Source organism: Sciurus carolinensis, chromosome 13 (assembly GCF_902686445.1).
Source record: "Sciurus carolinensis chromosome 13, mSciCar1.2, whole genome shotgun sequence".
Taxonomy (NCBI): Eukaryota; Metazoa; Chordata; class Mammalia; order Rodentia; family Sciuridae; genus Sciurus; species Sciurus carolinensis.
In genome coordinates, this window is record NC_062225.1 from 40,451,950 (window position 1) to 40,466,746 (window position 14,797).

Consider the following 14,797-nt stretch of genomic DNA (forward strand, 5'->3'; position numbering starts at 1 on the left):
AAGGTTGCACACACCTGTAATCCCACTGAGGCAGGAGGCTGAGACAGGAGGATTGCAAGCTTGAGGTTAATTTTGGGCAATTTAGTGTGACCCTGCTTCAAAATAAAAAATAAAACAAACAAGGGCTGGGAATGTAGCCCCTGGAAGAGTTCCCCTCTGGGTTCAAACATCAGAACCTCACATGCACGCAGGCAGGCACCCACCCACGCAGGATGTGGTTTCAATTAATTAATAAGGTTTGGGCTTATATATTAAGGACAGGTTGCCTTTTACCCCTAGTAAGAAACAACTCCCTGTCTCAGAGGCTTAATTACAACAAATGTTTATTTCTTTTTCATCTTGCATGCAGAACCCAGATCAGCAAGGGAGTCTGTTCATTTGAACAACTAAGGACCCAGAATCAAAAGGCTCTACAATGCATTTCTGTGATCACTACAGTAGGAGAGAATAGAAACATTTGAATAATGTACTGAGTCAAAGAATTTTGTCTGAAAGAGACATCTATCATTTATACTCACATTTCATTGGTCAAAGCAAGTTACCTGTCCATGTCTAACTTCAAGGGCAGGGAAGTGACATCCTGTCATATTCCTGGAAGAAGAACTGGGGTATTTACAATAACCCTAACAGGTACCCCCTTTTTAAAAAAAATTTTTTTAGTTGTAGATGAACACAATGTCTTTATTTTATTTATTTATGTAATGCTGAGGATCAAACCCAGTGCCCCACACATGCAAGGAAAGCACTCTACCACTGAGCCACATCTCCAGCCCATGGGTGCCCTCTTTTTGATTTGATCCACATGTATTTGATTTACTCTGTTTCAGAGATGTGAAATATAATTACCCACTCCCTAAGTGAGAAAGCCCCCTAATCCCATGCAAGATGACATCAAGTTCATAATCTGTGGCCTCTGGGTAAGTATGGTAGTTTCCAATCATGCTGCCACTTTTCTAGATACTACCCACACCTGTGAAATAAAAAAAATAAATTACCTACTTTCTCTCACTCAATATCTAGTGATGGTACAGAAACAGGACAATTGTAATAAATGTTTTTCTAGGGAGAAATGGGAAATACACAGCAAATTTGGGTTTGTAGGGATTCTGAGATCCTACTACAGAGAACTTTTGAGGGCCCTCTACCTGTGGTTAAGGATTGTTACCTGATTAAGCTCTGACTTTGAGAAGTTTTTCTTGCTCATTGTTCTCTGTGGCCCCTGAGTATACCTTCTGAAAGATTCTTTTTCATTTTCCTCCTTGGCCAAATCTGAAGTCGACATTGAGAAATATGCCATCTTTCAGGACTGAGCAGTTTTAATATACGTATACATGTACACACAGATACAGATAACCAGTTTAGACTAAACTTTTCCTCTGTGTGCCTAACAAAGCACAAAACAGACAACATTGTACTACCCCCAACTCCTACCACACAAGTATAACCAATAATGTCACATGCACATCCTGTTGCAATTAATTGCATAGGCCCCCTGCAAGCACTAGAGAATGTTTTTGGATGTATGATCTTAGGCAAGTTACCTGACGTCTCTGAGTTTTTCCATCTGTGAAATTCTATTGTTTAACTAAGAGGATTAAAGAACAAATGAAACCTTTATGTACCATATAAATTATAAATGTTTGCTAAGTGCATTCACATTTTTATCCCTTCTTAAGCCCACACAAAAATTTAAAGAGGAGGTTATTAGAATTCCTATTTTATATGAAAAAACTAGAACTTAAAGGGACTACATGACTTGCCCAAGATTTCCCAACTAATACATTACAGAATGAAACTTTATGTCCTGTGTACTTTCTACTTCCACTACAACCACTCCTTGTTTTGGGGTCAAAATTATTAAATTTTGGGCTGGGGTTGTGGCTCAGTGTTAGGGCACTTGCATGTGTGAGGCACTGGGTTCAATTCTCAGCACCACATGTAAATAAATGAATAAAATAAAGGTCCATCAACATCTAAAAACAATCTTTTTTAAAAAAAGGTCATTTAAAAATTATTAAATTTTATAGATATGTGTATGTTTTTTCATAAGCCAAGTTGTCAAAGTGATGATATTAGTGACATGAATTTTGCTGTCTGCTTTACACTTTTCTGTGTTATAAAGTACCAATAGATCCTGAAAGAGGGATACAGTCTCCTTAAATTGTTATTGTAACAAGACAATATGCAATAATTCAGAGAATCCAGAAATTTTACCCAGTACCACTTCTGTTATTTCAACCAAGCATAATCCAAGTAAGCAAACTTACTATAAAAATAGTAGATATATGCTATCCTCAGTGGAAATTTGGAAAACTAGTTCTGAGTTGTGAAATATTTAGGACAAAACAATATTTTGAATTTCAATTCATTGCTGCAGAACATGAGTCAAAACTAAAACAGAATAATGTTTGGGACAAATTAGGAAGAAAAATATCCTCCACGTGAGGTTCATGTTACAACAAACAAATGATCTCTTCCTCGTTAAGCAGAACTAATTAAAAACACCTTTTAATTGAATATTTTATCTTTTATCTAAAGTTTTACTGTTTTTATAGGAAATTCAAGGAGAATTATCTAGTCTCTAACTTAATCATACGTAGGAAGCATTTCCCTGATGGAGATATTCCTGAGAAGGGGTAGGATATTTTGTTCCTTTGTTTCTAGTTTGGTAGGTAGTAAGTGTGCAAATTATATTTTCCCTGATATATGTGTTTTGAATTTAACTAATAAACATTAGTATTTTTTTGCAGTATTTTTTAAAATCAGCTAGTTACTTGAAGTACATTGGAAACCTTTGCTGAATCCACAACTATAATGTTAGGTTTCTTTTTCAACAAGTATTAGAATTTCTAAGCTTTTGCCTGTGAGATGTTCTAGGCAAGAACAATTTCATGAAATCAGAAAAAAAAAATGTTAAACATAGTGTAGGTTTTCCAGGTGCAATGGCACATGTCTGTAATCACAGCTACCCAGGAGGCCAAAGCAGGAGGATTACAAGTTAAGAGTTCAGACTGAGCAATTTAGTGAGACTCCGTCTCAAAACAAAGGATAAAAAGAGGGGCTGGGGTTATAGCTCAGTGGTAGAGCTACCTGGCACATGTGAGGCACTGGGTTTGATCCTCAGCATCACATAAAAATAAATACATAAAATAAAGGTATTGTGTCCATCTACAACTAAAAAATATTTTTGAAAAAGCTTACATTTAAAATAAAAGTAAATAAAAAGAACTGGGGATTAGCTAACTAATGCAAGGGTATTCAATTCCAAGTACAAATAAAAAGGAATTATGAAGGTTTGAAACACATAGCTGTAAATGTGCTAAGATCAACTTTTATTTATCAAATATTTATTTATCAGAATATAAATATTTATTCCCACCTCAAAAACATCTGAGCTGGGCATGGTGGTGCACACCTGTAATTCCAGTGGCTCAGGAGGCTGAGGCAGGAGAATCTCGAGTTCAAAATCCACCTCAGTAACAGCAAGGCACTATGCATCTCAGTGAGACCCTGTCTCTAAATAAAATACAAAAAAATAGAATAGGGCTCGGGATGTGTCTCAGTGGCTGAGTGCCCCTGAGTTCAATCCCCAATACCAAAAAAAAAAAAAAAAACCCAAAAATCAAACAAACAAACAAACAAATTCACCCAAGACATCAAAGTTCTAAACATTCAGTAAAAGAATGACCTGGAAATAAATCCACCTCTTTCCTGTCATTGGAGTCTAAAAAGACAATAGATAGACTTGACATTTAGCATAGAAACAAAGAGGTTAAAAAAATTGTAAAGAATTTGGAATTATAACCCAGGTATGGTGATTCTCACCCAGAATCCCAGCTACTAAGGAGGCTGAGGCAGGAGGATGGCAAGTTCAAGGCCAATGTAGGCAATATAGTGAGGGTTGGGGATATAGCTCAGTGGTAGAGGGCCCTTGGGTTTAATCCCTAGTACCAAATAAATAAATAAATAAATAAATAAATAAATAAATAAATAAATCTGGAATTACAAGATGAGCCTCACACAGGATCATAACAAATTCTCAGAATTTTAAAAATTTAGAGTACCTTTTACTTGTAGCACTCGCATATGGCCAGTCAAAAACAAATATACATTTAATCTAGAGCATCCCACCATCATCTCAGACTTCATGAAGTTCCAAGAAATGAATTGCTCACAAGAAGAAAGAATAACAAAACACATAAGTTAAAAAAAGGCACCATGTGTGATAAATAGCAGAAACCAGAATTACCAGGAATAGGTCCACACATATTTCAAACACAAAATATAAAATTTAAATGTTTACTATTTTAAAAAATAAAGGATAAGATTCAAAGTGTTTGCCAGGCATAAAATATTACCAAAACATATCCAGTTATGGGTAGGAAGGATAGCATATTATGACCAAATGAGGTTTATCCTAGTCATTCAACATTGGTTTAACTCTAGATTAATTAATTCAATTCACCACATTACTAGACTAAAGAAGAAAATATATATGATAATCTCAGATGCAGAAAAGGTGTTTGATAAAATTTAACATTCATTCAGAATAAGAACTTATAGCTAACTAGGAATAAAAGGAATTTCCTTTTTCTAATTTAAAAATAAATAAAACTTTCCTGTGCCCTGGTACATGCTTGTAATTCCAGCTACTTGTGAGAAAGAAGTAGGAGTTCAAAGTCAGTCTGGGGAACACAGTGAGACCCCATCTCAAACAAAATGGCACAACTGAACAAATGAAAATAGAACATTATGAAATGTGATTAAAACTTAAATGCAAGTATAAAATAGGACTAAAAATAGCCAAGACACTCTTTGAAGGATTAGTGAGTATGGGGGACTTGCTCTATTAGATTTTAAGACATTAAAAAGCTATGCCTTAACAGGAGGAACTAGCCTAAAGGAATAGCCAAATAGAGGAGAAACCAAATCATGTCAAAAAACAAAAATGAGTCAAATGACTGGGAATACAAATCATATCACAATAATAACCCTGAATGTTAATGGCCTGAACTCATCAATCAAAAGACATAGACTGGCAGATTGGATTAAAAAGAAAAATCCAACAATATGCTGCCTGCAAGAGACTCATCTCATAGAAAGAGATACCCATAGACTAAAGGTGAAAGGATGGGAAAAAACATACCATGCACATGGACACAGCAAAAAAGCTGGAGTATCCATCCTCATTTCAGATAATGTGGACTTCAAGCCAAAACTAGTCAGAAGTGATAAAGAAGGACATTACATACTGCTTAAGGGAAGCATAAATCAGCAAGACATAACAATCATAAATATCCATGCCCCGAACATTGGCTCATCCATGTACATCAAACAAATCCTTCTTAATTCCAGAAATCAAATAGACCACAACACAATAATACTAGGCGATTTTAACACACCTCTCTCACCACTGGATAGATCCTCCAAACAAAAATTGAATAAAGAAACCATAGATCTCAATAACACAATCAACAATTTAGACTTAACCGACATATATAGAATATACCATCCAACAAAGAACGAATACACTTTCTTCTCAGCAGCACATGGATCCTTCTCTAAAATAGACCATATTTTATGCCACAAAGCTACTGTTAGCAAATACAAAAAGATAGAGATACTACCTTGTATTCTATCAGTTCATAATGGATTAAAATTAGAAATAAATGACAGAATAAAAAACAGAGACGTCTCCAATACCTGGAGATTGAATAATACGCTATTATATGATGAATGGATAACAGAAGATATCAGGAGGGAAATAAAAAATTCTTAGAAGTAAACGAGAACAAAGACACATCATATCAAAATCTCTGGGACACTATGAAAGCAGTACTTAGAGGAAGATTTATTTCATGGGACACATTCAACAAAAGAAGTAGAAATCAACAAATAAACGACTTAACACTACAGCTCAAAGTCCTAGAAAAAGAAAAACAGACCAACATCAAAAGTAGTAGAAGATAGGAAATACTTAAAATCAGAGCCAAAATCAACAAAATTGAAACAAAAGAAACAATCGGAAAAATTAACAAAATAAATACTTGGTTCTTAGAAAAAATAAACAAAATTGATAAACCCTTAGCCACACTAACAAAGAGAAAGAGGGAGAAAACTCAAATTACTAAAATTCGGAATGAACAAGGAAATATCACAACAGACACGAGTGAAATACAAAACATAATTAGAAGCTATTTTGAAAATCTATACTCCAATAAAACAGAAAACCTCGAAGATATCAACAAGTTTCTAGAGACATATGAATTACCTAAATTGAATGAGGAGGATATACACAACTTAAATAAATCAATTTCAAGCAATGAAATAGAAGAGGTCATCAAAACCTACCAACAAAGAAAAGTCCGGGACTAGATGGGTTCTCAGCCGAGTTCTATAAAACCTTTAAAGAAGAGCTCATTCCAATACTCCTCAAAGTATTCCATGAAATAGAAAAGGAGGGAACCCTCCCAAACTCATTCTATGAAGCCAATATCACCCTGATACCTAAACCTGACAGAGACACATCCAGGAAAGAAAATTTCAGACCAATATCCTTAATGAACATCGACACAAAAATTCTCAACAAAATTTTAGAAAATTGCATACAAAAATATATTAAAAAGATAGTTCACCATGATCAAGTGGGTTTTATCCCAGGGATGCAAGTTGGTTCAACATCCAGAAATCAATAAATGTCATTCACCATATCAACAGACTTAAAGTTAAGAATCACATGATTATTTCAATAGATGTAGAAAAAGCATTTGATAAAATACAGCATCTCTTCATGCTCGAAACACTAGAAAAAAAATGGGATAGTGGGAACATTCCTTAGCATTGTAAAGGCCATCTACGCTAAGCCCATGGCCAATATCATTCTAAATGGTGAAAAACTGAAAGCATTCCCCCTAAAAACTGGAACGAGGCAGGGATGCCCTCTTTCACCACTTCTATTCAACATCATCTTTGAAACTCTAGCCAGAGCAATTAGACAAACCAAAGAAATCAAAGGGATACAAATTGGAAAAGAAGAACTCAAACTATCCCTGTTCGCTGATGACATGATTGTATATTTAGAGGAACCTGGAAATTCCACCAGAAAACTTTTAGAACTCATAAGTGAATTCAGTAAAATAGCAGGTTACAAGATCAATGCTCATAAATCCGATGCATTTTTATACATAAGTGATGAATCTTCAGAAAGAGAAATTAGGAAAACTACCCCATTCACAATAGCATCGAAAAAAATAAAATACTTAGGAATCAATTTCACAAGAGAGGTGAAAGACCTCTACAATGAGAACTACAGAACACTAAAGAAAGAAATTAAAGAAAACCTTAGAAGATGGAAAGATCTCCCATGTTCTTGGATAGGCAGAATTAATATTGTCAAAATGGCCATACTACCAAAAGTGCTATACAGATTCAATGCAATTCCAATTAAAATCCCAATGATGTACCTTACAGAAATAGAGCAAACAATTATGAAGTTCATCTGGAAGAATAAAAAACCCAGAATAGCTAAAGCAATCCTCAGCAGAAAGAGCGAAGCAGGGGGTATCGCAATACCAGATCTTCAACTCTATTACAAAGCAATAGTAACAAAAACGGCATGGTATTGGTACCAAAATAGACAGGTAGATCAATGGTACAGAATAGAGGACATGGACACAAACCCAAATAAATACCATTTTCTCATATTAGACAAAGGGGCCAAAAATATGCAATGGAGAAAAGATAGCCTCTTCAACAAATGATGCTGGGAAGACTGGAAAACCATATGCAACAGAATGAAATTAAACCCCTATCTCTCACCCTGCACAAAACTCAACTCAAAATGGACCAAGACCTCGGAATCAGACAAGAGACCCTGCATCTTATAGAAGAAAAAGTAGGTCCAAATCTTCACCTTGTTGGCTTAGGATCAGACTTCCTTAACAGGACTCCCATAGCACAAGAAATAAAAACAAGAATCAATAACTGGGATAGATTCAAACTAAAAAGCTTTCTCTCAGCAAAGGAAACTATCAGTAATGTGAAGAGAGAGCCTACAGAGTGGGAGAATATCTTTGCCACTCATACTTCAGATAGAGCGCTAATTTCCAGAATATATAAAGAACTCAAAAAACTTTACACCAAGAATAGAAATAACCCGATCAACAAATGGGCTAAGGATATGAACAGACACTTCACAGAAGAAGATCTACAAGCAATCAACAAACATGAAAAAATGTTCACCATCTTTAGTAATAAGAGAAATGCAAATCAAAACTACCCTAAGATTCCATCTCACCCCAATTAGAATGGCGATTATCAAGAACATAAGCAACAATAGGTGTTGGCGAGGATGTGGGGAAAAAGGTACACTCATACATTGCTGGTGGGGTTGCAAATTAGCACAGCCACTCTGGAAAGCAGTATGGAGATTCCTCAGAAAGCTTGGAATGGAACCACCATTTGACCCAACTATCCCACTCCTTGGCCTATACCCAAAGGACTTAAAATCAGCATACTGCAGAGATATAGCCACATCAATGTTCATTGCTGCTCAATTCACCATAGCCAGATTGTGGAACCTACCTAGATGTCCTTCAATTGATGAGTGGATAAAGAAACTGTGGCATATATATACAATGGAATATTACTCAGCCATAAAGAATGATAAAATTATGGCATTTGCAGGCAAATGGATGAAATTGGAGAATATCATGCTAAGTGAGATAAGCCAATCTCAAAAAACCAAAGGAAGAATGATCTCGCTGATAAGTGGATGATGACACATAATGGGGCGTGGGAGGGGTTAGTTTTAGGGTTAGAGTTAGGGTTAGGGAGGGGGGCAAGAATGGAGGAAGGAAGGACTGTATAGAGGGAAAAGAGGGGTGGGAGGGGTGGGGGGGAAGGGGAAAAAATAACAGAATGAATCAAACAACATTACCCTATGTAAATTTATGATTACACAAATGGTATGCCTTTACGCCATGTACAAACAGAGAAACAACATGTATCCCATTTGTTTACAATAATAAAAAAAAAAACGGAAAAAAAATTAAAAAAAAAATGATAAAATTATGGCATTTGCAGGCAAATGGATGAAATTGGACAATATCATGCTAAGTGAGATAAGCCAATCTCAAAAAACTAAAGGACGAATGATATCGCTGATAAGCAGATGAGGACATATAATGGGAGGTGGGAGGGATTAGTGTTAGGGTTAGGGTTAGGTTTAGGGTTAGGGATAAGGAGGGTGGTAAAAATGGAGGAAGGAAGAACTGTATAGAGGGAAAGAGGGGTGGGAGGGGGGCGGGAGGGGTGTGGGGGAAGGGAAAAAAATAACAGAATGAATCAAACAACATTACCCTATGTAAATTTATGATTACACAAATGGTATGCCTTGACTCCATGTACAAACAGAGAAACAACATGTATCCCATTTGTTTACAATAAAAAAAAAAGCTATGCCTTTTAGGATTGTAGAGTATTAACAAATAGGTCAATAGAATAGAAAAAAAAATCCCCCAACATAATATGAATAATACTAATATAATATAAATACTTGGTATGTGATAGAACTGCTTTTTCAGATATCAGGAAAAGGATGGTTTTTTCAAAAAGTGGGACTGGATAAAGATTTCCATATGGGAAAAACATTACATTAGATCTCTATCCCCATACTACAGATAAAATAAAAATTTAGGAAAATTAAAGATAAAAGTCAGAGGCAAAACTAAAGTCTTAAAAGATAATAAAAACCAACCTAGGTGCCATTCAACAGATGAAAGGATAAAGAAAATGTATATATACACAATGGAATATTACTCTGCCATAAATAAGAATGGCAGTAAAATGGATGGAATTGGTGACTATCATGCTATGTGAAATAATCCAATCCCCAAAACAAAGGCTGGATGTTCTCTCTGATGTGAGGATGCTAACACACAATAAGCGGGAGATAGGGAGAATAGAAGTTCATTCGACTGGACAAAGAAGAATGAAGGGAAGGGAGGGGGAATGGAAATAGGAAAGACAGTAGAATGAATCAGACATAACTTTCCTATGTTCGTATATGAATACATGACCAGTGTAACTCCACATCTTGCACAGTCACAAGAAGTTATACTCCATGTTATGTATGTCAAAATACATTCTACTGTCATATAAATAACTAAAAAGAACAAATAGAAAAATTTAAAAAGATAATACAGAAAAATATTTTCAGGGCAATAGAGTACTTAAAGATTTCTTAAAGCACAAAAAGACAAACAGAAGAAAACATTGAAAACTTAAGATGCATTAAAATTAAGATTTTCTGATCATCAAAATATACCATAAAACAGTGCAAAGAAAACTTACAAACTAGAAGATATTTGCAGCACATGTTAGGAAAGTCTAATATAGACTATATAAGAACTGCCACAAATCAGTAGGAAAATGACAAAATGCTCAGTGGATAAATGGACAAGAGATTTCACAAAAGAAGGAACTCAAATGGCTCACAAACATATGAAAGCATGTTCAACCTCATTTGTTATCAAGGAAACACAAGTATAATGAGATACCATTTCATACCCATCAGATTAACAAAATTTAAAAATAGAGAATACCATGTGTTGACGAGCGTTTGTATTGATGGGAACTCAGCTGTGCTGGTGGGAGTATAAACAGGCACAGAAATTTGAAAAATAGCACTAACTCATAAAGCTGAATAGAGGCATACTTTACAACACAGGAATTCTACTCCTGAGTATGTTCCCCAATTATCTTCTCATGGTCATCAGGAGGCATACAGGAGAATATCCATAGGAGCAACATTATTAATTGCCCCTGTATTGGTCAAGATTCTCCAGAGAAATAGAACAAATTGTGTGTGTGTGTGTGTGTGTGTGTGTGTGTGTGTGTGTGTGTAGTTTGAAAAGGATTTATTTTAAGGAATTGGCTCATGCAACTGTGAAGGCTTGGTGAGTCCCATATCCTATGGACAATGCCAGAAGGCTGGAGGCTAAAAAAAAATTGTTGCAGTTCAAGTCTAAAGGCAGTCTGCTTGTGAACCAAGAAGAGCTAATATTGCAGATGAAGTCTGAAGGCGTTCTGTTGGCAGAATTAGTATTCTCTTTTGCTCAGGGGAAGTCAGCTTTTTGTTCTATTAGGCCTTCAACTTGTTTGGATGAGGCTCACGTATACTATGGAGGGCAGTCTGCTTTACTCAAAGTTCACCAATTTAAATGCAAATCTCAAACAACAACAACCTCACAGAGGCATCCAGAATAAGGCTTGACCAATTATCTGGGCACCATGGTCCAGCCAAATTGACACTTAAAATTAAATATCACAGCCCCAAACTAGAAACAAATTAGATGGATCTAAATGTCCATCTGTGTTAGGCTGGATGAGTAAGTTGTGGCTTACATACACAATGGAAATACTAAATTACTATTGTGATAAGTAGAATTCCCAGTTGGCCACCATGATCTCCACTCCCATTGTTAAACTATATAATCACAGGCAGAGTCTGTGACTTCCCTTTCACTAGTGAAATATGGCTAAACTACGGGATGTTATTTTCTTGATTATTTATATTATATGCCAAAGGTAATGGGATATCACTCCTATGATTATGCTTCTGTCTATATATGGGTGTGTTTCTACATATATACACCTATGTACATAAATCTGAACAGATTCTTCTTTCCTGTTGAACTTGAAGAGCAAGTTACCATGAATTCTAAAGCTGTAAGAAAATGAGCTCTGCCAATAACCTGAAGGAGCTTGGAAGCAGATCCTTCCTGTTTTGCTTTCTGGCCGATATCTTCATTGCAGGCAGTGATGCCCTGAGCAAAGGACCCAATTAAGTAATACCTGGACTCTTGACCTGTAGAAACTGTGAGATAATAAATGTGGGATATTTTAAGTCATTACATTTGTTATATTTTTTACAAAGCATAGGAAACAAACTATACAGAAATAAAAATCAACAAACTAGAGCTATGTGTATCAACATAGATGAATTTTATAAACATCATGTTGAGCAAAAGAAGCAAGTAATAAATAATACAAATGGTCTGCTGGAGAATAGGTAAAACCCAAGCAATATGTAATTTAGGGAGGATGTATACATGGTAAAAGTATAAAGAAAAGCAAATGAAAAAATATCACAAAAGATAGGAGTGCGGGTTACTTTTAGAAGAGAGTACAGGAGGACCCACACAGAAATTCTAAGCTATTAACAATTTTCTATTTCAGAACTAAAGTTTACTCTATAATTGTTACTTAAATGTATGCTTAAATTAGTTTCTGCATATATATATATATGTATGTATGTTACATATTTCGCAATGAAGATAACATGATATCAAAAACAACCTAATTTTTAAAATATACAAAGAGCAATCCTGTGTTATTACCACTTCCTCTTCATTCCAGTGTCCTTCTCATCCATCTGGCTTAGATTGACCTAATTAAAATCTTTTTTTCCCCCAGTATTGGGGATTGAAACTACAGTCTCCCCCTAACTAGGCAAGCACTCTACCACTGAGCTACATCCCTAGGATTTAAATTCAAATCTTAATGCTGTCACTTCCTCACTATATTATCTTAGTCATAATGCAGAGCTATCAGGCCAATATCAAAATTTCTAGGCTTTACAAATGAAAGGAGGTACAGTAAAACACCAGTTGAAAAACATTACCTTGTCTAAGTAAAAAAAGCCAAAATGATGAGTTTTAACTATACACATACATATTATGTATTTATTTTTAAATTTAAAGATGATAGTAGTCATCAGTGTAGAGAAACTGATATGCATGTTTCTGGTAGCATTTCAAATTGATATAATCTTTCTTTTTGGTAGCCAGGTTTGAACCCAGGGGTACTTAGCCACTGACCCACATCCCCAGCCCTTTTTATATTTTTTCAATTTTGAGACAGGATCTCACTAAGTTGCTTAGGGTCTTGCTAAGTTGTTGAGGATGACTTCGAACTCACAACCTTCCTGCCTCAGCCTCCCAATCCACTGGGCTTACAGCCCTGTGCCACCACTGCTGGTGATACAATATTTCAATGGTATAGTTTTAACTATAATGGAAATATGAAATGAGATATCAACGCATTGTTCTTTTTTGACAAAGCATTCTACTTTTGGGAATTTAAGGATATTTAAGAAAATATTGGAGAAGTCAGAATCAAGCATTTGTGTAAAATAACATTTAAGGAAGAAATATTTTTTAAGATAAAACTTGACACAATTCAAAATGCTTTTTCTTCTCAAATTACCAAATTAGAGCACATAAATAATGAAAATAACATGATGAATGTATGCCTTGTGTGGACATATGGATAATATATCAAATCAACATCAAATAAACAGAAACAACCAGAAATAAACATAAATTCACATGGTATTTGTGTAATTAAAAATATCTGTAGTAGCACTGAAAATATCAGAAAAAATTAATATAAATAGTTGTGTTAGGATAATGTTCAATGAAGTGATGATGATTTTTTAAAGTAAGTACATATTAAATGTGCAGGAATATATTACATGATGGAATTCCAGGCAGTGTTACAGACAGATGGTGGAACTATTTGCATGTGGGACGGGGAAAAGGGGGGGCTAGAATCTCACCACATGGAAAGTTTCTCTAATCAGAGAGTTTACTCTGGGTCATACAGGCTGTGGGGCTGAAAGAGAACCAAACAGAAGATTTCTCAAAGGGGGGAAATACTGAAAAGACTATAATTAGAAAAATGTGATTATAAATTAATTTCCCTTTAGGATATGAGCTTCTTTCTTTTTATTCTGTTTCTTGTATTTTTTTTTCTACAGTAATTGCAAAACAATGATTTACTTGAGTATATGAGAGAGGACAACAGTTTTCTAGGGTGAGTCTGAGTCTTGCATGTCTTGGGACAACAAATTTGTTTGATTTCAGCATTAAGAGATGTATGAAAAGCCTAACAATGAAAATTGGACATTATGTTTCCTAGAGTAATGTCCAGGTGTTTTGATGGCAACGGTGCTAAGGTGATTCTGTTCTGAGAGTCTTTGTTCTGTCCTGAGAGTCCTGTCTCACTACTGAAGCCAAACGAGGTATGATCTATCATTTCAAACCAGGTCATCATAAAACAGAGCCAGAGATTGGGCGGTAAGTGATGGCCCACACTTGTAATCCCAGCAGCTTGGGTGGTTGAGGCAGGAGGATCATAAATTCAAAGCTAGCCTCAGCAAATTAGCAAGGCCCTAAGCAACTCAGTGAGAGTTGCTAAATAAAATACAAAAATGATCTGAGGATGTGGGTCAGTGGTTAAGTGCCCCTGGGTTCACTTCCTATTACAAAAAAAAAAAAAAAAATGCCTAAGAGCAAGAGGAGAGGGCTACAGGGCTATTGCAACTTTTGGATTATGCAGATTTGAAATAGGAAAGAACGTACCATCTCCCTAATCTGAACCATAAAGTACCAGAGTTTTGCTTTAACAAGAAGTGCAGTGCAGGGCTGGGGAGATAGCTCAGTTGGTAGAGTGCTTGCCTTGTAAGCACAAGGCCCTGGGTTCGATCCCCAGTGCCCCCCCAAAAAAAGAAATGCAATGCAGCTGAGTGTTACGTATCCATAAACACAACCTTGGCAAATCACTTCTCTATTTCAGTTTCACCAGTTATAAAGTAAAATGAGAAATAACTCCTTCTCTTCCCCATCTCTCTACACCACCACCATTCACACAACTGGGAAATACTGAAACCACAGATTAGAGGAACCAATAATTTTTTTTTTCTGAACATGATGTATGGAAAGTTGTCCCTGCC

At 35.6% G+C, this 14,797-nt stretch overlaps 1 non-coding gene across 1 annotated transcript; it reads left to right on the top strand.

Annotated features, from left to right (window-relative positions):
• Positions 1-14,491: 14,491 nt before the first annotated feature.
• Positions 14,492-14,564, top strand: Trnat-ugu (transfer RNA threonine (anticodon UGU)). Its single transcript has one exon. It is a non-coding gene; the product is annotated as a tRNA-Thr (tRNA).
• Positions 14,565-14,797: the final 233 nt, after the last annotated feature.